The sequence below is a fragment of the Aedes aegypti genome, chromosome 3 (assembly GCF_002204515.2).
Source record: "Aedes aegypti strain LVP_AGWG chromosome 3, AaegL5.0 Primary Assembly, whole genome shotgun sequence".
NCBI lineage: Eukaryota > Metazoa > Arthropoda > Insecta > Diptera > Culicidae > Aedes > Aedes aegypti.
This window is the reverse complement of record NC_035109.1, coordinates 319,460,283-319,486,711: the sequence shown is the minus strand read 5'-3', so window position 1 is coordinate 319,486,711 and position 26,429 is coordinate 319,460,283. Positions and strand designations below refer to the sequence as shown.

Below are 26,429 nucleotides of genomic sequence, written 5' to 3'. Positions count from 1 at the left end.
AATAATTTGTATAATAATTTCTAAAATTTTCTAAACATTTTAAAAATTTCAAGTGTAATCTTTTATTTATCTAGCAAATGGATTTGAACTTGGATATGACGATCATTCATTTTAAATTAATTTATTTTGTCGATCATTTTCATTGCAATCTTTTTCATAACAAAGAATAATTAAAAACAATCATCTAATATAATGAAATTTCTGTTGAATATATTGCACCGTAACTCGACAGTATCCAGCTATATCAATCTAATCAAACTTTTTTTTTCACATTTTCTATAGTAAACTTGTCAACAGAAAAAGTAACATAATTTAGCTTATATGTAACTGGAAACCAAAATGATGTTACTTAAACAAGAAAATGTTTATTCAAAACTGATTTCCAAATTACTTTAGAGCGCTTTTGTATATCGAACTGTAAGATTAGATTATCATTTCATTTCAGATAGTAATTAATATCAAACATTGTATTGAACTTCTGCATTCCAATTTTTTGTTTCAACCCAGTCACTAAGGAAATCGAGTAGAAAAAAATATTGAGGGGGGGTTCTTGATATGCTACGTATTTTCCAAAGGGGGGTACCAGCGTTTGTGACGAAATGCTACGAGGGGGAGGGGGGCGTAAAAAATCAGTGAAAAATGCTACGTCATTTATGGACGGCCCCTTATGTCTTGAAGAATGGTTTTTTACTATGAGATGATAAGTTTGTACTTATATTACAATACTTGTGTGTTTGGAACATGTTTAATTTTTTCTACATAGTAATTGCCATGCCAACATATATAGTCTTTGGGTCACATTTCACATTCAAATCATTACAGAAATAATCGTAAGAATAATAAGTAAGATATGGGAAATCGGATTTTAAAACTTATTCGAATTTTGAATCACCCTAATGTCCCGTCCCGTAGGCTCGTCAGCTTGTTTTGGCGGCGGCAGCGGACTTACACTCCAGCAGCTGTGGACCCGAAGTGGATTATCGGCACTGCCGCTTGCCAGTTCGCGTTCAACACTCACACGGTGGAGACGGTGAATCGTTGTTGGTTGTTGCTACACCACACTACAGTGTAACTGTTCGGCAAAAGGAAAAACAAGTTAGGTCGGTTAAAATGTACGTTGAATCTGTGGTGGAAATCTTCCGGTGGAAAACGTGGGTGAATCGATAGGAAGCGGTTAGTCGCTTTCCCTGACCGCCGTTGTGGTTTAAGCTAACATTTCAAAATATCGTGTTGTTTGCGTTGAGTGATGATGCCCTGAACTCCAGTTTGAAGCTACCCTTCAAAGTTTGAATTATCAGTTTGAAATTGGCTTGATTTTCATCATTAAGGACACAGGATCCATCAATCATTTTAGAAATTAGGAAAGCAGTTTTTTCATTCAAAATCAAGAAAATTTACATGAAAATATGTTCACTGTATTCCATTCTGCAACCGAAACATAGTGATCATATTTTTATCGAATAAATTTCAGTTTTGTACAGACAAATTTTTGAAGTTTCTTGATGATGATGATGATGATTACGATGGCGGATTTTTGAACGTTATAGCGCACTTCACCCCTGATTGGACTATCACACAAATTGTAGAGTGTAGAAAAACGCCATCAGTATTCGACGTAATCCTGAGCTTCTATCACGCTTTGAAGGAGCGTACACACTTTTGAGAGGTGCAATTAGCAATAGAAGGAAAATAACAATCATTGTTTTCCTAATACTTTTTTCGCCTAAAATCAGAGTATTCTTCATGATAATTTGCAGCCATCACCAGAATATAGCGCCCACTTGCATGTAATTATGCCAATTGGTGAAAATCATGTGTCAAAAAGGAAATTCTTTTGTTAATATGTGTGTTTTTATATTTATCATATGACTTTTGTGATACAAACCAAAAAAGTTCTTATTTTCATCTTAATCGTACTTAGGTTTTTACCAGGGGGGGTATACGCAACGAGGTTCGCCTACCGTTCATGTTTTGTGGGTGTATTCGTTTAGCTCACAACGCTGCTAGGCATCCCGCTGTTTGAGTGTTGAAATGCATCAGCATTTGCTGTCTGGCATGGCCCGCGTTTCGACCTATGCTGTTTGGGTCGGCCCGCATGAGAGATGATGCTGTTTGGGACGGCCCGCCCGAGAGATGATTGTTAGGCGAGCTTTGTTTGTAGTTGACAGCCGTACACCCACCCTGGTTTTTACAAATTCGAAATAAATGTATTCTAAATTGATGTGTCAAAATTAAGTGCTTACCTGTCATTTTTTTTTATTTTGCAATATTCATGGCATAACAATTAACAAGGCAGGCTCTTCACTAGTGTAAACATCAAATTTGATTGTAAACATATGACGTCATTCCTATCGTAGCATGTACCCTCCGGATCATTTTTTTTTTACAAATTTGTTTGAGGTAGATAGGAATGACGTCGCCAAGTAGCTATTAGTTTTCGGAGTATATCACCTTCATAATATTGTACACCGTGAGCAATAGTTTACTTCTGTTTGGCCAAAGTAAAAACATGCTGTTTCAGTTATTCAAGACTTTTTGAGCCGTTTTGAAGTGATTTTTGAGAGTTTAGGGGAATCATTGATCAATATTTAGTCAGTTGTGATATTATATGTGTAAATGTATTATAACCGGTTATACTGGGAAAACTGTGAAAAAAACTGGTAAAATCCGTTTTTCATGAAGAATAATCTAAACAAAACCAACTGTTAGGACCATAAATAGTGACGATATTCCGAACAGTAATAGAGTCATTATTAGCTGTATGTAGATGTGAACTCCATTGATCGAACGTCAAAACAGAATAGTCATCGCAAAGTAAACTGCAGCTTCGTTACCTTGAAATGAAATAGTTACGTAAGATTGAGATTAATATTTGGTCTGCTTTGAACCGAAGCCACTTTATGTTTGTTACCATGTCGAACATATTTATACTGAATAATTGTAAGGAATTGTGCTAAGAAATAGTTTTCAATTTTATTTAAATATAATATACTTTTAGTTTTAGCTGATAAATAAATACAAATTTGTGTTTGCTTGTTTTTTTGTTGTTGTATAGATTGCTAAATTTATAAAAAAGCAACCTATATTTTTCACAATTTCAGTTACGTAATGGCTCATTACGCAGCTTTTAAGTTGTGTAGTGAATCATTACACAACCATTTTAAGAAATTGCGAAACAATGGTGGACGCATGTCGAAATTGCCAACGTTTCGTTCGTTCACGAAATTAAAAAAAAAAATGTTGCACGCAACTCGTTGGAGAACACGGTTTTTACAGCACTCGTAATGTACGACTTGTATTGTGCAAATAATCATTCTGCAGCTTGTTGCGCAAAGTACTATTTCCGCTTGGATCACATTATTTGAGGTTTTGTGATTGAGAACTCAACAATAACTACTAATATGTGCATCCTCTTGAAAAAGATACCTGTGGTTGACAACACATGTGCCATATTTCGGATGTATTGTAAAATTTACTATAACTCTTAAACTGTTATTAAATCCAGTGTACAGTGGAACTAATAGGGTATCTTTGTTACTTATATATCTCTAATATCAAGGAATGAACGCTTCAAAAAAACATTCAAACCCAAATTCTTTTGAGCGATTTCACCTGGTACCGTAAAACGGGGTAACTTTGATAGTTTTTTCGAAGAAAACTTGAATATTTATGCCTGCTGTTTCAAAGATTTTTTATTTTTATTTTTAAAACAAGTACTGACATCCTAGCTGTCGATTGCAGTTGATAGATTTCCGAAAGATTTATGTTGAATGGATATACAATTATTGATATAATCGAAAGTCGGTTTTCTGTTTTGGGGTAACTTTGATAATGGAGCATAAATCAAACAAAATTGAATGAATTACGAACATTTATAGGGCATTGCATACCTCTAGGCGTTATCGTTATATAAAAATGGTCACAGTTTGTTGAAATGGTTCTCGCTAAGAGATTTGAGAATTCATGTTCTACTAAAACTAGGCTGTCAAGCATAAGTGACGAACTCATTATAACTTCATCAAATAGTGATCGTAGAACAGATTGTTTGTAAGCGTTGCAAAAATGATAAAATCTTATAATTTTTTGATATTTGCATATAAATCCTCAAATGCACTTGATTCCAACGAAAATAGCTTTGACATTAAGTGTCGTGTCATACTAATACTCTTTACTTTTGCATTCATTTTGCTTAACTCATTAACAGAAACTTCGTTATTTCATTTAATATGTTATGGGACTCGTACTATACCCCGTTTCACGGTACTTAAAATTCTTTCAGGGTCACTCCAACCGTAAATAGAATCGGCCGTAAATAAAAAATAATTTGCGTTATAATTATGTTTTTGAAAGGTGCAACGTCTAGATATGGAAATACTGATCATTTAAGTTTCCATATTCTTATAGTAGATGACAACACTGCTTATTATATGATGATGTCATATGCAGACACCAATAAATTTCAAAGATAACGATAACCGAACTTGAAGGAACGGTTGCATGTCATACAGTCGGTCGAAGAACAAAGATTCATGAGGCTGGGAACACTGTATAAGAAGAATTAGGAAAAGATCAAAATTACCAAATTTGAGCAGAATATAAAAATAGAATGCTCAGCAACACAGGAGTACTCCATAACGTGGATCACAGTTTTTTCATGAAAGGTTCAACACTTCGTAACACTTCTCAAGTAAAATTGATAAAACTCGATATATCAAATTTTCTGCACGTTATTTAAGTCGAATTTTGAGTAAAGTTAAAGTACACATTGCGTTCGGGAAAGCGAAACACAATCATTTTTTACGCTGGCAACTGATAAAACTGAACGAATAAGCTAAATATAGGCAGGTCTCCTATAAGATACATGATTGGGGGCGTTATAGAAGGCCCAGGGTTTATATGATAAGATATAGCACAGTACTGTCTTCGGCGAAGATTCAGTACTCAGTACGATCTTTCTATAGAAGTTTAGGATCACTCTTTTAGTTGAGAACGTGGTCGGTACGGTTGCTTTTTCTAACTTGCACTAGATATAAGCACGTTAGGTGGTGATAAAGTAACCTTTGGAACATAGAATCAAGAATTTGTAAGGTTGGTGTCATGGGAATTGTTACTTAATAGCTCAAGGACTGACATGCGGTGGTCGTTTAAATACGGAACTCTGACACCAGGTAGTGCATGATACTCTTCACAGATAAAAATATTTAAATTTCAATGTAGCGTAAACAGAAGAGTATAGTAAAAGTAAATCAAATTCATCTATTGTTACAGCATCACGTTTAATTTTCAACTAGAGATGCTTGAATGTTACATGATCGTGTAAATTTAAAGTGCATTCGATTGATAAATAAGCGATTCGTCGTTGAAATTTCAGTTTATTTTGATGCTCCAAATATGTGCATGAAAATAAACTTAAATTAACAACATATTTTTAGCTGTGTTCTTCTTCTTCTTGGCATTACGTCCTCACTGGGACAGAGCCTGCTTCTCATGAGCACTTCCACAGTTATTAACTGAGAGCTTTCTTTGCCAAAGTTGCCATTTTCGCATTCGTATATCGTTTGGCAGGTACGATGATACTCTATGCCTTGGAAGGTCAAGGGAATTTCCATTACGAAAAGATCCTGGACCGACCGGGAATCGAACCCAGATACCTTCAGCATGGCTTTGCTTTGTAGCCGCGGACTCTTACCACTCGGCTAAGGAAGGCCTATAGAAGCCAAAATTCTATTTGAAAATAAGAACATTTTTGATGCGTATTAAAGAAATCATATGTTAAATATGAAATACACACATTTTAACAAAATTATAACATTCGATTTTCACCAATGGATCATTAAAATTACCAAAACGGCCGTTACGAAATGCACAGATAGCGCCACCGTAGTCTTGTGTGTTTGACAGAACAGCAATGCTATCACAATAGGCCTTTTCGCGAGACGTTTTAAATCAGCTGATCTTGAATCACTTTGACAGTTCTTTTTTTGGAAATGACAGCCCCGTGTATGCACCGATGTAAACAAATGCAATGAATCTATGTTAAATCCCATATACGGTGGCGTCGCTGTTGTGTTGCGGTGAGCGCCAAATTTGTGACCTTCAATGATCCATTTGTCTGATTACAAACAAATCTGGACAAACATTTCAAAAGAGCACATCAACATTGATAAACATTGGCTATGCAGGCCGCTTTTGAACCCAATTCAACTCGATCACGTTCACCAATACCACTATTAGGAAAAAAAGGGCTCAACAGCAACGTTTCTGAAAAAGGCTCAAGACCTTTTGGGCCCTTTACGAATGTTTAACCAGAAATGGGCACTTTTTCTGGCGGTGACTGTGTCAAACAGTAAAACATTTTGATGACCATATCTTCGGTTTTAAACAAAATAAAACTATTTTTCAATTCTTGATGATGCAATGATGGATTCTTGATCCCTAAGATAACTATTAGTAGTGAATCAAATCAAACTAATTCAAACGAATACGATCTTTTGAAATGTTAGTCCTCACGCGTGGTCGCCACCCACTACTGCTTGATTGAGAGTACGGAGCGGATCGCGGAGATCATCGCCGGAGATTTGGGAGAGCGTGAAAAGCAGTTTTCCAGCACCAGTTTTTCTTCATTTTGTTGCTCGGTTACTTTTACGCCCGCTGGCTGGGTTGTGTGAAGTTTGAGTGTGGTTTTCATTGGGCTTTCGCTTGCGGGTTGGCGCGCGAAACGTATGAGGAATGTGCCTTCGTTCATATGCTTATACTTGCCCATATCTTTTAACCGTTGAGTAACTTCGGTTGTGGAAGCGCATTTGGAATTGAAGCAACCAGTCAGTGTGAAAAGAAAATATTTTGTGATTGTCGAAAAAAAGTAAAAACAAGTTATGTGGGGCTCCAATTCCATGATTAATCAGAAGAAGCAAAAACAAAGCTAGAAATTGTATGTGAGCCAATGATAATCACAAGAAATTTATATGGAAAGGGTTTTTGTTGGTTGTAGAAGAAAATAGAAAGAGAGTGAAATCGCCCAGAAAAGTTTTACACAACCATTCGGTGAAGAGTTTGAAAACGACAAAATTTCATCTTACTGATTGAATTGTGTATGTGAACCAAACCGGTGTAGTTTAGTCATTTGTTTCGTTTCAGTTCGTTTTCGCAAAGCATAAAAATTGATCAGCGTGATCAGATCGGAGTGAGAAGAAACATCGCGGCTGATTGACATCTGAAAAGAAGAGAAAACAAGCGTAGAAATTGATGTTTGACTTTGGGTAAACATCTAAATTGCGAAGAGTGAAGACAAGAAGTTGCGAGACGCCTGCTGGAAATACAGTTTTGGAAGGTAAGTAGTGAAGATGCAAACATTTTAAATTAGACTATAATATTTCTATACAGAGTGATAAATAATTAATGTTATTAAGGTATATGGTTCAGTGCGCATCATACCTTCGTGCTGCTCTTGGAAGTTTTTTTTTTAACTGCCTAAATCAATAAAACAGTGCTTCTCAGTGTTAAGAAAACGGTATTTTCTACTATTGATCTCTTTACGATCCTTGTTTGGACCCGTGCCTTCGATTGTTCGTTGGACTCGATAGTAAAAGCTAGCGGATGTAATCCTTCTTGGATACCGTCTTGAAAAAAAAACTCTTAGAAGGTGTTTTCTTCTTTCTTTTATTCATTAAACATAGTTGCCAATAGGAACAAAAGGAAGTGTGAATCTCTGAAACTTACTTCCAAAAAAGCGGGATATAAAACTGTCACGTGGCAATAATGGAAGAAAAAACGTTTCTCTGGAATGCGCACTTTCTTCCAAGGGTGAAATTATTAATGTTGATAATTGCATCGCAATGAACAATCAGTTAAATGCGCTAGACAAATTTTCCGAACATCAAATCGAAGCAGTCTCTATCCCAGGCTCTTTGATTCAAGTGAGGAAACAAAGAGTGCTGATCGTGGACAATGGTTCCGAATTTGAAGGATTTTGGCCGGAGATCTTGAAATCCATTAGGGGAATGAAGGTTTCCTTCCAAATCGCAAAGAAAGGAGACTGTCGCGTTTTGCCGGAAACTCTTAAAGATCGCGAGCTTCTTCTTAAACAGAAGAAGCACATTTTTTTACTTATGACTACAAAACTAAACATTTGTTGCAAGTCGTCTTGAAAGGTCTCTCAAGTGACTATAAGTCACCTGAAGAGATCAAAAATGGAATAAATGATTTACGTGAATTTTCTCCAGTCCAAGTAATCATTATAGAAAAGGGAACCCAATCTGGCATTGTTCGGAAAGGGCTTTCTCATATATATTGTTTAGTTCACTTTAACAAAAAAGATCTAAACAATATTAAAGCTTTAGAAAAAGCTAGACTTATGTTTGATGTTCGTGTGACATGGGAGCATTTCCAGAAACCTGGAGGAAATTACCAGACCCCCACTCAGTGCCGTCGGTGCCAAAAGTGGGGTCATGGTACAAAAACTTGCCGCATGGATGCTAAATGCAGGATTTGCGGAGGTTCTTCTCACGCTTAGGACGTCTGTCCAGTGAAGAAAGATACTGAAAACTTCATATGCGCCAGTTGCGGGGGCACTCATAAGTCAAATTTTTGGGCTTGCCCTTCACGTAGGCGAGTCGTCGAGGCTCGTGCCAGGCATATGAAAGATTATATCCGTTACAATACGGTCGTTTTGGAATTTCCCTGGTAGAGTTTCGAACAATGCTCATTTGCATCACCCATCAGGAAGATCATAATCATGCTCATTCACAAACTAATTTTAATCCGTCGGGTAGCCGTTCGAATCTTTTAATTTCGAATGTCTACCCAAGGAAAATCCTTTGCCGATTTCGTAGCAGGTAATTTGAACTCCTCCCCTATTCATACTATGAGTACCCATTCTTATTGTTTCAAATCAAATAGAAAAAACCCTACCGCCACAGGTAACTTCTACTCCGCCTCTTCGTCTACCGAAAACTCTAACGGAAAATCATCAGGTAATGTACCCACTTCAAGAGATATGTCTGCCACTGATTTTAATTTTCTAACTGAACAATTGAATCTAATGATTGATGCAATGTTCAAAGCCACCACTATGACTGAAGTAGCCCTAGTCGGTGTAAAATTTACTAATCAAATTGTTATTGGATTACGTTTTTCTAATGGATCCAATAAATAACAATTTAAATATTTTAAATTGGAATGCTCGTTCTTTGAATGGTAAAGAGGACGAGCTGTTTAATTTTCTTACAGCTAATAACGTGCATATAGCAGTTATTACTGAAACGTATTTGAAACCTGGATCCAAACTCAAAAGAGATCCTAACTTTTTTTTTTATCGTAATGATCGACTTGATGGGGCATGTGGGGGAGTTGGAATCATCATTCATAGGAGTCATTCATTGTCATTTGTGACTTTAATGCCAAACATCGGTCATGGAATAATTCTCAAAGTAATTCCAATGGCAGAATTTTATTTGATGAGTGCTCTTCAGGATATTTCTTAAATCAATATCCTGATAGCCCTACATGTTTTTCCTCTTCTAGAAATCCATCTACGATTGATATGGTCTTAACCGATTCTAGTCATCTTTGTAGCCAATTAGTTACTCATGCTGATTTTGATTCTGATCATGTCTCTGTTACATCTCAAATATCCCATGAAGCGATTTTCAATCCTATCAGCTCCACTTTCAATTATTTTCGAGCCGACTGGAATACATATGAAACATATATTGACTCTAATCTTGATGTTAACATTTCTTTACAAACAAAACTTGATATTGACAATGCTCTTAAAACTTTAACAAATTCCATTGTTGAAGCCAGGAGCATTGCAATTCCAAAATGTGAAGTAAAATTTGAATCCGTGATTATAGACGATGATCTTAAACTCTTGATCCGTCCTAAAAACGTGATGAGAAGGTATTTTCAACGCACTTGCGGTCCTGCTATGAAAAATAATGGCAGGATTTGAAGAAAGAAATCAAGAATCGTTTTTCACAATTAAGAAACAAACATTTTGAAAATAAAATTTCCGCTCTAAGCCCTTCTGGAAATAATCTAAAATTTCGAAAATACCTCAGAAGCCAATACCGGCATTGAAAGAGGAAAACAAATTATTACTAACTAATTGCGAAAAAGCTCAAAACTTTATATGCAGTTTGAAAGCGCGCATAATTTTAATTTAGGACTCACTAGTCCAATTGAAAATCAAGTTACTCAGGACTTCGACAGCATCCTCAATCAAGAGAACGTTTTCGAAAATTCCTGTGAGACTGATTTGGAAGAAGTGAGAATTATTATGAAAACATTCAAAAATATGAAAGCTCCTGGCAATGATGGTATTTTTTACATCCTTATCAAGAAACTTCCAGAAAGTAGCTGATCATTCTTAGTTGATATATTCAAAAAATATTTTCGGTAAGCATATATTCCTGACAAATGGAAAAATTCCAAGGTTATACCAATTTCAAAACTGGATGAAAATCCTGCAGAAGCTTCTAGCTATCGTCCAATCAGTTTGATTTCCTCCATCAGTAAACTTTTCAAAAAGGTTATTTTGAACAGAATGATGGCCCACATCAACGAAAATTCTATTTTTGCCAATGAACAGTTCGGATTCCGCCATAGCCATTCGACCACTCATCAACTTTTACGTGTAACAAATTTGATCCGTTCCAACAAATCTGAAGGCTCTTCTACTAGTCTCTTCTAGACATAGAAAAAGCATTCGACAGTGTTTCGCATGAAGGCTTGATTGTTATTTTCCAACATACATTGTTAGAATAATTCTAAGTTCTCTGTCAAATCATACACTTCAGGTTAATTATCAGAACTCCAAGTCCTGTAAGAGCTGGTGTTCCTCAAGGCAGCATTGTGGAATCAATATTATACAAAATTTTCACATCTGACTTTCCTGAATTACCTCAGGTCTACTCAGTTTTCCCCAAGTAATCATGACATTTCCCCGTATTTTTCTCCTCGGTGTTGACTGTAGTCTGCTTCATATTAAATCATACAAAACGAATACTAATGTGTACTCACGCATATCATTAAACTAATTAGCTAACACGCGCTATTGATTTACGGAAATTTAACAGGTAAAGTGCAAGACGCCTTCATTCACTTGGAAAAATTAGCATAATTCCCATACATCACTTCGGATTGATTAGTTGTAACAGACATCTTACATGCCCTGGGCGGTCTCCTTTACCTAACACCCGCTGTCAGTTCAAACATCAAATCAAACTGGTGGAATCTTCCATTCGCCGACCTAGGAATTGCTATGTCTGAATTTGGAGTGCGTCGTACCGTCACCGATAACACATCTCGGCCAATGTTAATCTATCGCATAACTTGCCGCAATAGCTCCGCAAGGGGAGCTGCTCTGTGCGGTTGTGAGTCGTGGAAAACATATAAACTCAATGACGAGCATGAAAACGCACCTTTTGAGCGCATTCGCAGAAACGGGAAGCATCTGGTTTTGAAGAAAGACAGTGATCAGTGAAATGGAAACTCGAATGACGGTGCAAAATTTTCCATTGAACTCATTCACCTATGGGGTCGGGAGCGCCAAACTTTGTTACTTCTTTGAAGTCCCACTATTCCCTAATTCTTAAGGTGAAGATGAATTTTCAAAACCATACATCTGCAGAACATGTAAGTCAGATGTGAAAATATTGTATTATATTGGTCCCAAAATGCTGCCTTGAGGAACATTAGTTCTAACAGGAAGTTTTTCAGACCTGGACTGCCGTGAATCGCAAGTCAGTCCCATCTGTAAAAAGTAGGCATTGAGAAAATGGGCTGTGAAGTTTCCAAACTCGTTTTCCATACGAATATTCAAAAAATCCCAGAGGTTTGAAACATAATCAGATATGAATGAAACTTTCACAATTTGCTTTTCACTTCGATATCTTTCCGAGAAAAATATAGAGATGATCAAAACACGGTTCTTTTTTGTATTACACGGGGTGAACATCTATAGTGGGACTGATATGCGGTTACTTTTCATTATGGGACAATTTGACTTGCTATTTTTTCCTAATTTTTCCGAACAAATCGTATTATCTTATGAGTGGAGCTGAAAGAGCATCTGAAAATATTTTAAAAACTGAACTCAACTCAATTTTGACGAAAATGCAGATGGGACTGACTTGCGATTCACGGCAGTGGAGTTCTGATAATTAACGAAGTGTACGATTTGACAGATAAGGACTGTTCATTTTATAAAGTGGACACCTTGTGCATGCTGTTGCTTGTTAATTAATCAATGAAATTTAAAGTGGTTTTCTGCACATCGTTCAACTAGTATTGTACAATGTTTTCATGATAAAAACATCTCCAAAATAATTAAATTTCACTCGAATATGGAACAACGATTAGAACAGTCGATTTTTGGAGGTTATCAAAATCAATGGTTGTTAGAAATGGGCTGGAAAGTTCGACAATTTATATTTTTTATTTAAAAAAAAGGCGAAAGCATCATCAACCAGAAGCCTGATGGAAAAAATCAAGTTATTTTTGGAGCAACAGTTTTACAGATGTAATAAAATAATTTTTCCTCTATATTTTTTAGAGAAAAATATTTTAAATTTGAAGGGAATTTATATGAGTACAATTTTTTGTTTTTTTTTTTTAATTGCTCAAGTGGTGTACAGTGCATCGACATGAACCTTGGCCTCAGAACTTTATCTCCCTGGAATCACCTTACAATATTTCTTCGGAAAGGAGCCAGTGCATATAGTACAACACATGTAGCAGAAGTAGCCTGTGCAAACTGCTTCTCCTAGCCGACTTAAACAATGTTACAATCAGGCTTGGGAACTGTGACCTCTATTTACCACAGTTCATCGATTCTGCCAGCCAACCAAAACACAAAGCAGCAGCAGCATTAATACCATCAGGCGTTGCGCTGCCGACGGTTCACACACTGCTTGAATGTTTTTGTCTCTCCACTATGATCGTTTTCGGCCAGCCATCTCGAGGCGAATGATTGAAAAAAATGTTAAATAATTCAATCGCTAATATTTCACTTGTGTTTTCAACTAATTGAAATCTATTAGCGCTAATAACAAGAGCACAATCATTCCGTTGCGATACATATAAACAAGTTCAATTTCATGCTGCCTTTATCGAGCAAAAATGCAAAACCCCGAAAACCGGAAAAATCGTGTCATCACTGCACTGTGCTCGAGTCATTTCGCATTCGGGTTTGAAAAAAAGTTAGGAAGAAGAAGATTACAGTTTTGAAGAGGCGTGACATTTTTTTTTGTTTTGAACGGTCATGGTTCGCTTTGGATTTTGATGGTCGTGTAGAAAAATGTGAATGTCGAGGTGGTAAATGTTTGCTACAGTACATTTCCCATCCCTGGTTACAATGGACCAGCCTCGGCAGGGCTAATCCTCTGCAGCCAACTCTTGGTCGGCGCGCCATAGGCGTTGTAATTCTTTTCAAGTTTCATTTGCAAAGTTAACTTCGTGTTAAGAGGGGGCGTCATTGATTGCGGAATTTTCAAGAGCAGTTTTTTTCGTTCAAAATTAACAAAATTTACAAGAAAATGTGTTCACTGAATTCTATTCTCCAACCGAAACACAGTGAACACATTTTCATTCAATAATTTTTAGTTTTGAACAGAAAAACTGCTTTTGAATTTTCGATGATGACGATGATTACGATGACGGAGCGTTGAGCGTTAACATAAAGATTACTATCGATATACGTTTCATACACATATTCCGCTCGAAAATAATTGAATGTGGAACTGATTGAGGATCGCTTCATGAGATATTTGAAATTTGAAAGTTGTCTACAAAGGTGACTAGAATCATAATACAAAATCAAACGTAGAAGGGTTTCTAGAAGAGGAAAAAAAGTAGGGCTATCAGGGTGTTGAATTGAAAAATACCCTGAAGAGCACTCATCAAACAAAATTGTGTCGTTGGAATTGCTTTGCTTATGAATGTTGCTTATATGAATGTTGTTAATTGGGTTTATTCTGCGCGGCGTGTGAGTCGAGACGAGACGCTCTCACCGCGAGTGACGTGAGGCGACTAATGTTAATCAAATAGGAGCGAGTAGACAATAGGGTCCTAAAGCCCTGTTCCAAGTTTAGTGCCAAACGCTTAAGTTTAGGCCAAAAACACATGTTTACTCAATTTTCTAATGTTTTCCGTTGGTTTAAGCCCAAAAAACATTTGTTTAGATTTTGTCACATCCTTTGGCTTAAACTCAAATTTTGGGTGTATTTTGTTTTCCGTGTCCCTTACGAAATGTCAGATAGGAACAACCCCAGTGGTCAAACTAAAACCCCTGTGGTGTTTTTGTCGACTAAGCGAACGTCAAACATGATCAAAAGTGTCAAGGTTCATTTATTGACCAAATTTTTCAATTCAAGTTTAAACATGATATAGCCATTATTTGAGCGGGAAAAAATTGCTAAAGTAGTTACAGTAACATTCTTTTTCGTATTATTAAATAAAAACAAGATTTCATTGAAAATTTTAGGACCCAATTGTTACCTCATTCGACTCGTGTCACCTCACACGCCGCGCCGAATAAGCACAAATGATAAGCAATTTGAGCTGGTTTGCTAAAATATTTATTCTATGAATTTTTCTGGCGGATATTCGAATAAGTAGCTGTGGCCATGCGATTCAAAACGCGTCACTATGTCATATATCGCGTCACACAACGGCTATCTGAAAATCGTTCAAAAACGCGTCACGCACTGCTTGACGCCTTGCGTTACCATCTCGTCGGCCATACTCTAGACCAGCGTGCTGCCTTTGCCTCTTTGCGAGGGAACGAAAAAAAGACTAAGCAGCGTGGCAACGAAAATTGAGCGAGGAATATGCAGCACAAAACACACCAGAGTAAAATTCCATCAAAAAAGATTGCCATCACAACTCCCCGAGGACTGTCTTGTTCGGGCGGGAAGCTCAAGAGTTCTTTTGGAGCGTGAGTAAAGGTGAGCATCGCAACAAGAGAGAGAGGGTACCAGAAAATATCCTCGCATTTTTTTGCACTCACACTCGAATTGCTTGAGGATCTGTGTTAAAAAATTTGAGTTCAATTTTTTTTTCTCAGAAAAAAAAAACGGCAAAATCGCCTTCTCTCTGCATCGCAGAGGAGTTTCTAACAAGCTTGACGCCAGTTTGCCTCAAGGCTCCCCCAGATCTAAGCGACTTTTTACGACGACAGCGACATACAACCGCCGCGATTTCGCTGCATGCACTGTTAGATGAGCGCGTCTAAGCCACAGCTACGCGATTACGCAGCGATTCGCGTCGTGTCAGTCAAAATGGTTCCATAGAAGAGTGCTTGCAGCGACACAACAACGAAATCGCGACTATTTTTTGTCGCTGCCGCCGTAAAAAGTCGTGTAGATTTGGGGGAGCTTTTAGACTGCTTTTCGTCACTAGCAGTTTTTTTTGGTTTTCTTTAGGTTTCGCTTGACAATAGCCCAACATTTCTCAATTGAGAGAAGCTTTGGAGTGTTGGGAGGGTTCTTGTCCTTGGGAAACACCTGCACGTTGTTGGCGGCGTACCATTCTTTGGCATTTTTACCGTAATTGCAAGATGCCAATTGCGACCAAAACAGTACGGAACAACCGTGTTTCTTCAGGAAAGGCAGCTTATTCAAACACACAGTTTATTCAAACACTCTTTCACGTAAATTTCTTGGTTGACAGTCCCGGTTGCTATGAAAATGCTACTTTTCAAGCCACAAGTACAGATGGCATGCCAAACCAGGTACTTCTTTGCGAACTTCTTCAGTTTCATATGCTTGAAAATATCTAGTACCTTTCCTCTTCCTTTTGCTGTTCCGTTAAGTCACCAGTCACCGTGCGGCCTCCATTCACCGTGCACAAATACAAATTCTTACATAATAATTATGAAATTATACGGTAATATAAGATTTATTGTTATGTCGTCATTAAACTCCTTCCTATTTAGTTTATGAGTGAATATGGAATGGTTTTGACAATACAGTCAAACCTCCTATAACGATTTCAATAAAAAAATTATTTTGCCAATTTTTAAACTTTTTATGGTTTTTATTGTAAATGAAGATTTGAATACTCTTAAAAATGAGTGCGCACACTACTAGCAACATAGTTGCTCCATAAACAACGTTTCTTCAAGATACAAAATTAAATCATGGCGAAAACTATACGCACGGTGAATGGTGCACTAGTGTGCACGGTAAATGGTGACATAGAACGGTACGAGGTGACCTTAACATGACATTTTCAAACATAATTTTTGAATATTTTTTTGTTATGCATCACTAGTTTTAGATTTTTCCCTGATTTTTATGTAATTGCACGCTACGTAGTGGTATTCTAGTACGCTTCAAATTATTTGGAAAATTTGTATAATTTTTTGAAGTGCATTTTTTTCTTAAATGCACGGTGAATGGTAGCTTGACGGTATAAAACTTCTGTCCCGGAAGCTGCTTCTAGTCGGCTTTGACGTAGGTTTCGTCGTCCATTACCACGCAGTCAAACTTCGTCAGCATTGTCGTGTACGGCCTCCGAGATCGCGCTTTGGACGTCGTATTTTGCTTATCATTGCGATTTGGAATCACTAACTTCTTGTAAGTCGACAGTCCGGCTAGTTTTTTGGCTCGATGCACGGTTGTAGATGACACACCCAGCTTATTTGCGGCATCTCGGAGAGAAAGGTTGGAGTTCCGCTTGAAACTACCAGCTACTCTTTGTATTCGCAGCGGCTTCCGGTTTTGATTTCCCCCCGCTGCTCTTCTTGCTTGGACGGCATTTTGACAACTGAAGAATGAATTTCAAAATCAAAATAGAAGCAACATTCTACACACACACCTTTAAAATGAGGGGTGTTCATATTTTTCAATGCAAAATTGAAAGAAATACGTCAAGTTTAAATTAACCAAATTTTGACCGTATCACTTTTTACTTTCTGGGGCACCTTTATAAGTTTTACATGATTCATGCGGGAATTTGTGCAGAGATTCCTTTATAAATTACTCCAGGGATTTAATCATGAGTTTTTTTAGCGGCCGCTTTTAAAAATAATCCAGTAATTTATCTTGGAATGTTTCTATGGAACAAAAAAAAAAAAAAACTAAAATTGGAAACATGATAAAAAATATCTTTTTGAAATTTGAATATAAATTTTTGCAAGAACCATCCCGCGAATTACTTGAGGTTATTCTAGGATTTTATGAGGATGAAAATATTACCACTGAGATTTTTCGGAAAACAATGTTCAATGGGTTATTCCAGTGAAGTCGTTAATAAATGCTTGAAGTATTCGTACAAAGATTTTTCCTTGAAATCCTCCAGGTTTTTATTTTAAGAACTTTCTTCAAGGATTCCTCATAAAACTGATTAAGTACAAATCCATAGATTTCTCATACCACTAGTTGTTCTCTCAGGTATTTGTTTAGATTTTTTTCATAAATTCAAATATATGATTAAAAATAGTTTGTATTGGAATTGATACTGAAATTCTTCTATGATATTTCTATAGGTTGTTTTCCATTTTTTTAATTATGGCCTTTTGTTGGAATTCTTTAGAGGACTTCTTCATGATTTTTTACAGGATTCCTGGAACATTTTTTCGGAGATGTTATCAATAAAATTGGTTTAAACCGAATCAAATGAACTAATAATGTTTATGGACTTCTCCACATTATTGCTTTTGAAATTAACTCATCTACACAGTTAGAAAAAAATCATTGTAATTTACATCATATGTACCCAACATATTACACCAGTAACACACTTGTTATAATTGTGTATTATCAACTGATATATGACCAAAATTAGTCATATATAAGTTGTTAATACACAATTATAACATGTGTGTTGCTCGGGTAAAGTAAGTAAAATGACGTAAAACTGACAACAAATGACTGACAAAAACTAAAAACAAATTACTAACAACATACAACTGACAAATGATATAATTTTCCGTCAGGTTGAACTGATTATTGTTCGGAGAACAAAAATTTTTAGTCTTCTTGGACGTAATTTTACAAAAATGAAGTACTTTTAAGTTCAAATACAATCAGATTTACGTTACTTCACTTCGTTTATCATTTAGAGTTTCTTCAAGGGTTCCCCCTAAGATTAATATAAACATATTTATCCAGTTATTCATAACTCCAGTGATTCAGGGATATTTCAATACAGTCTTCTAAGGTAACTTCAGTAATCTCTGGATCTATGCTTTCCTCTTAGGGCTCTTCTAAAAGCTGCTCCAGCGATTCCAACAAGAATTTTCCTTCAAAATAATACTCCAAAAAGATTTTTCTGGAATTTCTCAAGTGATTCCTTCAAGGTTGTCTCCAGAGGTTCATCTAGGGTTTCTATAGGGGGTTCCTCCATATATGCCCGCCAATTTTTTTCTCAAATTCTTCCTAAATTTAATCGTTCATCGATATTGCCGGAAGGAATTTTAAGAAATTCCTTTAATGCTTCTTCAATGTTTTCTCCAGCTGTTCTATCAAAAATTTCCGCGGTAAATCCGCTACAGATTTCCGACACAGAGCGTGATGTTCAGCTCATTGTTCAAAAAGCACCTCCACAGTTGTTTACTGAGAGTTTTTTACCATATGGATGCAATATGTCAATAGTAGTGATAAAAATAAAGTTTTCACCGCGTTTCTAAAACGTAAGCATGACTTGTTGGTGTCAATTACTAGTTTAAAACCTTGCAAATCTGTTGATTTAAACAGTTTTAGTAGTAAATTGACTTTGAGCTGCTAAAAATTGATTTTAAAAAGCGTTGTCTTTGTACCAATTATGGCAATAGCGTTCCTAGCATTCGACATAAAGGTGTACCAATTATGGACTATCGAATATTTGCACGAAATGAATTCAAACGCCATCCAGAGCGAATGATAATGCAACGCTAATATGTAATGAAGTGATTGCTCATAAAACTTTCCAAAAAATTTGTGTTAAATAAATTTTAAATCAATTTATTGCAATGGGTTCATGGGAGAAAATTAATTATCGAAAAGGAGTCGAAATTTAGTGTAAATGCAAATTATGATACAAAACAGCATTAATGATCTCACATTACCTTTCCAGTGCCTAATTTTTACGAAAAAAGAGGGAAAATTCAAAAATTGAGTGTCGCTGAAAACCCTTCTATACCATGAAATTAGCATCTTCCGTTTGCGAACGTTTTCGAACGTGTGATTGAAAAATCTTAGTAATTGGGTACAAAACACGCAGATAATGCCTTACCAAACCGTCCCGTTGTGGAAGTAACCCGTGAAATAGCTTTACTTTTTTTATTTCACTGATCAAAAAATGTAAACAAACCGCCTCCAGAGTACTGCCATAATTAGGCTCTCATACACTATTTGTACCATTTAACGACATAGTGGAAATAACACGATTTCCAACTTAAAACAGGAGATTTGTTTGCACACCAGCTACATTTATTCATTTGTTCTCACTAGGCATCATACATTCATCGGTTGAAGCAGTTTTTCCGGATGAAAACATACATTTCGTAACGGGTGTCCCTTAGCAAACTGCTAAGAAGGTGGCATTAATGTGAGGTAAAATTTTCAAATGTTCATTTTTCGAAGCTTATTGCACGAATGTTCTTTTCAAGGTTTAGTTACCATCAAAAACAAATAGTTTTATCATTTCTGTGAATATTAGCAGTTATATTCTAGTGAAACATTAATAAAAATCTCTTTTTGTTCCCACTATTGCCATAATTGGTGCTATAGCCATAATTGGTACTTCTACCCTAGTTGTCACTTTAGCATGTGTACAGATATCGTACAGCAGGTACGGAGTTCTTCTTCTTTACTCTGGTTGAGCCGTTGGAACAGCTCGTTTGAGGGTCAGTCATATTTGACTATATGCCCTGTGTCATCTGCATCCGTCCGTGACTATTGCTGGCGTTCTTTACAGGTCCAATTTATAGTGTTTTACAAGGTTGCAAATTTCTTTGTAGAGAGAAACATCCTTGGATTGTAGTACTTGTACTAGTGTCCTGTAGGACCGGTCGAATTCGTAGTGCATCTTGATGTGGCCGTATTTCGGACAGTCCATAATGACATGGTCTGCTGTTTCAGCCTCCTGACATAAATCCCAAAAATTTTATTTGCGCCAATCAGTAGCGTGAATAGTTCTGTCCGGTCATTAAACGATTTATCAGCCGAACTTTTTTGCCGGTTAGGTCCTTCCCGTGGAACGGAGTGCTTCGGAAAGCCCAATCAAGCCGGTTCATGGCGTCGGTAAAGAAGTTTATTTTTGTTTTGTTTCGTTTCGCACGTTTTGCTAAGCAGTGCTTCGGAAAGCGCCCGGTTCGCGTTGTGCGACTTTGAAAAGATATCTGTGTTCAGTCGAGAGTGGATTGCCAACTGGTGAGCTCGTTTCATGCTTATGATTACACATTTTTATTGTTACAACATTACGTTTATTTGATTTTTAAACAAACTATGGATGGCGCGTCACTAGACATGTCGACATAAAGCTTTATTCCTGTTTATTAGAATATAAATACACACATACCTAGTTCTTCGTCATTACTAAAAATAACCTTTAAATAGTTCTAAATTATGTATATCGAAGTACCGTCGTCGGTGGTGCGATTGGGCCAAAAATGTGAAAATCTCGATTGATTTTTAAACCATTTTAGTAATGATATGAAATCTACTTCTGAATATGAGAATACGTTCATGGGTAATGCATATGCAAATGCTGAACAAATATTTGAAATTCATTTGAATTTCATAGAATGAAAATTGGCCTATTCTCACCCATTGGAGGGGGTGACATTAAGCCAAGCAAACTATAATTGATCCGCGATAAAAACGAATTGAGAAAATCGTCTTCCGCTTAAGTATCGTACAGCTATAACAATCTCACGATCATGTCCATCATATGAAAAATGGTATTCATCCACATAAATGTTAGATTTTGAGTACCACCCCGAAAGTGACATTTGAAAAAGGCTTTATTTTCAAGGTTTTTGGATGATTTTTTTTTAATAACTACTAGTTCCCGAAATTTATTGTTTGGCAGTAGCTGGTAATAGCTGTAAAGAATAACTCATTAAAATTGTACATCAATTTTTCAACTATTTGCTAAGTTATTTCAGATCAGGCTTGGGCTAATGTCACCCGCTAGGCCCAATGTCACTCCCGGTGACGGTACTGTTTTATTCTACCTATATCTTTTCACCACGAGACAAAAATGCAAAACTAGTATTAAGTAAGAATCATATTTTTTATCCATGAATCGCATCATCGACCACAGGCTATTCCTAGATCTTTTCCTCCGTTACTAATAAATACACTTTCTGTGGTGATTGTGGAGATGTAGAGGAATTCTCGGTCTCTAGAAGCAACAATCATTACACACTCCTTCTCATCCCACCTGAATATAAGGACTTGGTCGGAGCCGTTATTGATCAATCATATGAGTGCTGTTAAAATGTGTACTTCGAGAGTCCCATCCTTTATTAAAAATTTAAATGGGTAATGAGTGGATAACAGTGACTACCTCGGTGTATGCTTTAATGAAAAGCCTAAATGGCTAGCACATGGCGAAGATTTTGTTGTAGTAAAGATAGGTGGTGCCTAGAGATCATCAAATGTTGATTATTCCATTTTCTGGAAGACAGACTCCATGCCCTATCTTATCAACAAACATCATAATCGTCAAACGAGTAACAAACCAATTAAAACAGTTGTGAACAGTCCCATACATCTCCTTTATATGGACGAACCAGACAACTTGTGTCCAACTTAAAGAAACGACGAACCACAACACTGTTTGACGGTGGAGAAATTTTCAAGTTTATGACTTGCACTTCATTATTGACCGATGGACAGAAGTACGCTTGAAATGCGATGTAAACTCTGAAGCATTTCGCTCATTGAAGAGTAAGTACTGTTATGTGCGTACATGTGCAGTATAAGGTGCGGTAATCTAATCTGCTCAATGCTCGTGCTTTTTACTGGGGAAACATTAATCAATGAATGACAACCAGTGGCTGTCAAGTTTAATAAAATCTTATTCAAAAAGCTCTTGCTGCCCAATGGTCAAGTTCATAACATTGGATGACTGTTAAAGCTTCTTAACTTACTTATAATTATACGCTTGCTTCCATTCAAGAAAACTCCCATGGTCTTTTGCAGGCTGCGGCCGAAAAGAAACTTGTTTTTTGCGCATTAACATCGCCTCCGTTTGTTCGTCTTCTAATCGTTGAATGCGGATTACAATGGCCACTTGGTTGACCTTATGGATTGTCCTTGCTATGGCAGTGAATCGTATACGACCTGATAAATGACTGAAATTATTGGTTGATCGGCTTAATGCAATGCGAAATGATTCGATGACAATGTGGTCTAGAATTCAGCCTAGGGGATTTTTTTACGTTTAAGCTACCATTGGAAGATGGAAAGATATGAAGATAGGAAGATAGGATGATAGGAAGATAGGAAGATAGGCAAATAGGAAGATCGGAAGATATGAAGATAGGAAAATAGGAAAGTAAGATTGGAAGATTGGAAGATTGGAAGATAGGAAGATAAGAAGATAGGAAGATAGGATGATAGGACGATAGGACGATAGGAAGATAGGAAGATAGGAAGATAGGAAGATAGGAGGATATGCAGACAGGAAGATAGGAAGATAGGAAGGTAGGAAGATATAAAGATATGTAGATAGGAAGATAGAAGATAAACGATAGGATATAGAAAATAAGAGACTGTAGGTAGCATCAGGGTGACTCTATATTTTTGTTTTTCCTATTTACTTACTCAGAAATCTATTAGCTTATTTTCATTGATGATATCCACCACCTTGATACGCGATCATTAATAAAGATAATTTATTACAAACGCATGTTTTTTCCTAGCTCATTCATCTAATTCATTCACAAAATCGATTTGCTTGAGTCCTTCGTCGACGCTAAGTGCAATAATTGAACAATCAAGCTGTGCACAATTCATCTAAAATTCACCAAAACAGCACTGCAAATGATTCGTTCGTTCGAATTTCCTGCCAATTCTACTCCAACGCGCTGAGGACCTACTTCTCCAAATACGAATTTAGTGTTCGCTAACCATCATCATCATAAAACTGTGCCACGACGGTGGGTAACACTTCTGCGGGTATTCACGCAAACGCTCTTTTATTCCTTAGAGAAAAAAAGTAACCATTGCAATCGACTAAACTCAACGACTTCCGCCTCAACAGCTGTGGTCAGTCTCTCTGGTGGTCGGTGTTATAAAATGGAAAGTTTCGCCTGCACATCTCGTGCCACCGTTGCCATTCGGGTTTTATAAAACAAAAATAATTTATATTACAGCATAGGATCGAACTGCGTCTTAAGGAAATCTGACTGCCCGCGCTTAACCTTCGGGATGTGTCGCTTTCCGGCTTTTGCGCCACATGGCACCTACATATCTAACGTGTGCTGCACTGTGCAAGTTGTTTATGTTTGGATGGAGTTGTCAGAAGAGAAATATATGGCATCATGCAACGCGCATCATCTCACCTTGCGCGCGGCGGAATGTTTCATAACCAGAAACCGTTAAGCTTCAGGTGATCTCTGTTGAAGACTAGGTAGGCAGATGAGGGGGTAAGTTGTTGCAACTTTCACACGTTTGCTATTGCTACCAAGATTGGTTGGATTTTGTGTACGTTTTTGTAAAAGAATGTTGTAGATGCTGGGATTTCTAAACAAGTTATTTGTGTAGAATTAAGTTCCCTCAAGAGAATTTGGAAGAGTGCATTTGCGTATCGATATGAAAGCTTTTTGTAGTGGAACACATTTCTAGGGGGATCTGTCAGATCTCAATAGCTAACTAGTCCACTCCTTCGAAAGGCTGGTAGCAAAAAGTTGTGCCAAAGTAGTTGTATTAGCGATCAGTTTCAAATAATAGTGACTAAACAGTGACTTGAGAGTCAAAAACTTGGTCAATGTTGATTTAAGTTCAATTAAGGAAATCTGGAGAAATATGCATCCTTGATGCAAAACGACCCACGGTGCTCTTTTAGGCTGTTTGAAGTTATTGGGAAGATTTTTTCACCAGGGAATAATAGTAAGCATCCCCAACATGAAAACATATTTGCGAGGTTATCTACTGCAGGTTGTAGTCCCAATCGAGTACCGTGAAATGGTGTACAGGTCGGACTCGATTATCCGGTGTATCATTTTTTTTACTCTGGATAATCGAATCACTAAGAAAAAAAAAATGAAAACTTCGATAGAAGAATTTAAATATTATCTTTTTTCGTTGTTTTATTTATATGATGCGGTGGCGTAAGGACTGTTCATTAAAGAAAGTGGACACGAATTTTTAAAAGCAAACTGTTTATTTTCGAACAAATTCATGAGTTCTCTTGAAATACATGGAAATCAAAGTAATCTCGACCAAATTCAAATAAGTTTGAAGATTTATTGAGCATTCCTGGATAATGCTCTGACTTTTCTCTTGATGCCTCCCATCGAATTCTGCACAACTTTCTTCGTAACTTTTCTTTGTGTTGCTTACCACATTTTCTTGAAAAAAAAAACCATGGAACTTACTTATCTTCCATCCTTCTTAAGATGTTGTTTGATTATTGCCCAATATTTCAAAATGGGGCATAGTTATGGGCAATTCGGTAGAATCTGCCATGTTTTAACAAATTCGACTTTTTCCTTCTTGATCATCTCTAAAGTAGCTGAAGCATAGTGAGTCGATGCCAGGCCTGGCCAAAACAATGGAGGCTTGTTATACTTTCGGTAGATGGGCAGAAGACGTTTTTAAATGCATTCAGTTCTGTAATTTTCGCCGTTGATTGAACCCGTTGTGAAAAATTTAGTACTTTTCATACCGCAGGAGAAAATTACTTGCCATAAAAAAACTTTTTTCCCAAATTTTTCTGTTCGGATGTATTGCACGTCGTGATAAGCATCTGTTTTCGAAACAGTGTTGAAAAATTGGAATTTGGACACTTCGCGATTTAAGCCAAACCTCGGAACGACAGCTTTTCTGAACACCATTTGTGCAGAATAAATCTGCGTGTCGCCATGTTAAACCGACTTATCGCTTGGAATTTACAACTGTTCGATGTCAACTTTCTTCTGCTGTCAAAATAAACACTTGAGTACACACTGAAACAAAATTTGATTTTTTTTCCTTGGAATTTTCACACCAAAATGTTAACAATCAGGTGTCCACTTTCTTTAATGAACAGTTCTTAGCCAGAAATTATTTCTTGGAACAGTAGAGTCTTTATGAAAAAACAAAATCAGCATACACAAAAAAGAAAAAACTTTTTCAAACCCCCTTTTCAAAACTGCAAAACCATTTATATTGTACATTGCAATGCCAAATTATTACAGATTTATGCATAACAATTGAAAAACAAGAACATAAAAAAACAAATTCCGGATAATCGAGTCTACAATTCCGGATAATCGAATCCCGGATAATCGAGTCCGGCCTGTATCATTAATCGGATTGACCCTACTAGTAAAAAGTGTGATAAATATCATAAGTAACTTATGATAAGTTGAAACATTTTTAAGGAATTTATGACGCTCCAAGGTTTTTGTGAATATTGTATTGTATGTGACTATTTTTTTTATAATAATTCAATTTTTTACAAATAATGTTTTCAATAATTCCGAAATAGTGAAAAACTATGTGAAAGTTGATGTAAATCTGCCCATTTCAAGTACTGTAAAGAATGCATAAGTGCAACATTGCCTACCATTCGGTGTATTATGTGATATATGACATTTTTAAACACAAAACGAAAATAATTTATGAATTGTGAGAGCTTAGCTTTCATATTTGGATTCAGAGGTCATTAATATAGTTAGTAACAGTATTTTCAATACAACCAAAAATTCTGAACAATTTTTCCCAAATCAGTCACATAAAAACAACATTTAGAACATTTTTGTATTAACCAAAATAAAATGTATACCTATTCCCATGGCGTTTTGAAGAAAGTGTAAAAAATCACCACCAAAGTTGAAAATGGTGGAGAGTTGTTGACCAACGGAAAAAAATGTTGTAGCCCGGTCGTGTTGCTAGTTTCCTTTTCGTATCAAATCTATTTACATTCAATGTTAAGTTTACGGCAAGTGCTCATTGCCAAAATTTATGAAAAATACTTAACTTAGAGCAATTTAATGGAAATTGCGCCAATCTTCTCTAAAAATAACGCCGGTTTTGAATATAAAGCTGATTAAAAACAAGCCAGCATCCTCTATTGCACTTAGGAATGAAACGTTCAAGTAACAATCAAATTATGAGCATTGATATTTGATTTTGTTCACCACATTTTCTTAAAAATAATACTTGTAGCACTGACTTTTGCATTGTCAATAGTATCGACTGAAAAACAACGGGGCAGTCTTAGTTGAACTATTACGTCCTGTCCTAAGTGTATACGAAGGGTTATAGTTAAAATGTTCCTTCATTCAT

At 36.5% G+C, this 26,429-nt stretch overlaps 1 protein-coding gene across 8 annotated transcripts in view; it reads left to right on the top strand.

The window, feature by feature from the left end:
- The first annotated feature begins 987 nt into the window (after positions 1 to 987).
- Positions 988 to 26,429, top strand: part of LOC5572399 — a 151,134-nt gene continuing 125,692 nt past the window's right edge. Inside the window, exons 1-2 of one of the 8 annotated variants that reach the window (XM_021850540.1) lie at positions 988 to 1,100; positions 7,138 to 7,330. The gene's annotated coding sequence lies outside the window, so the exon portion shown is untranslated. The other 7 variants (XM_021850541.1, XM_021850545.1, XM_021850544.1 and 4 more) reach the window with 7 other exon arrangements.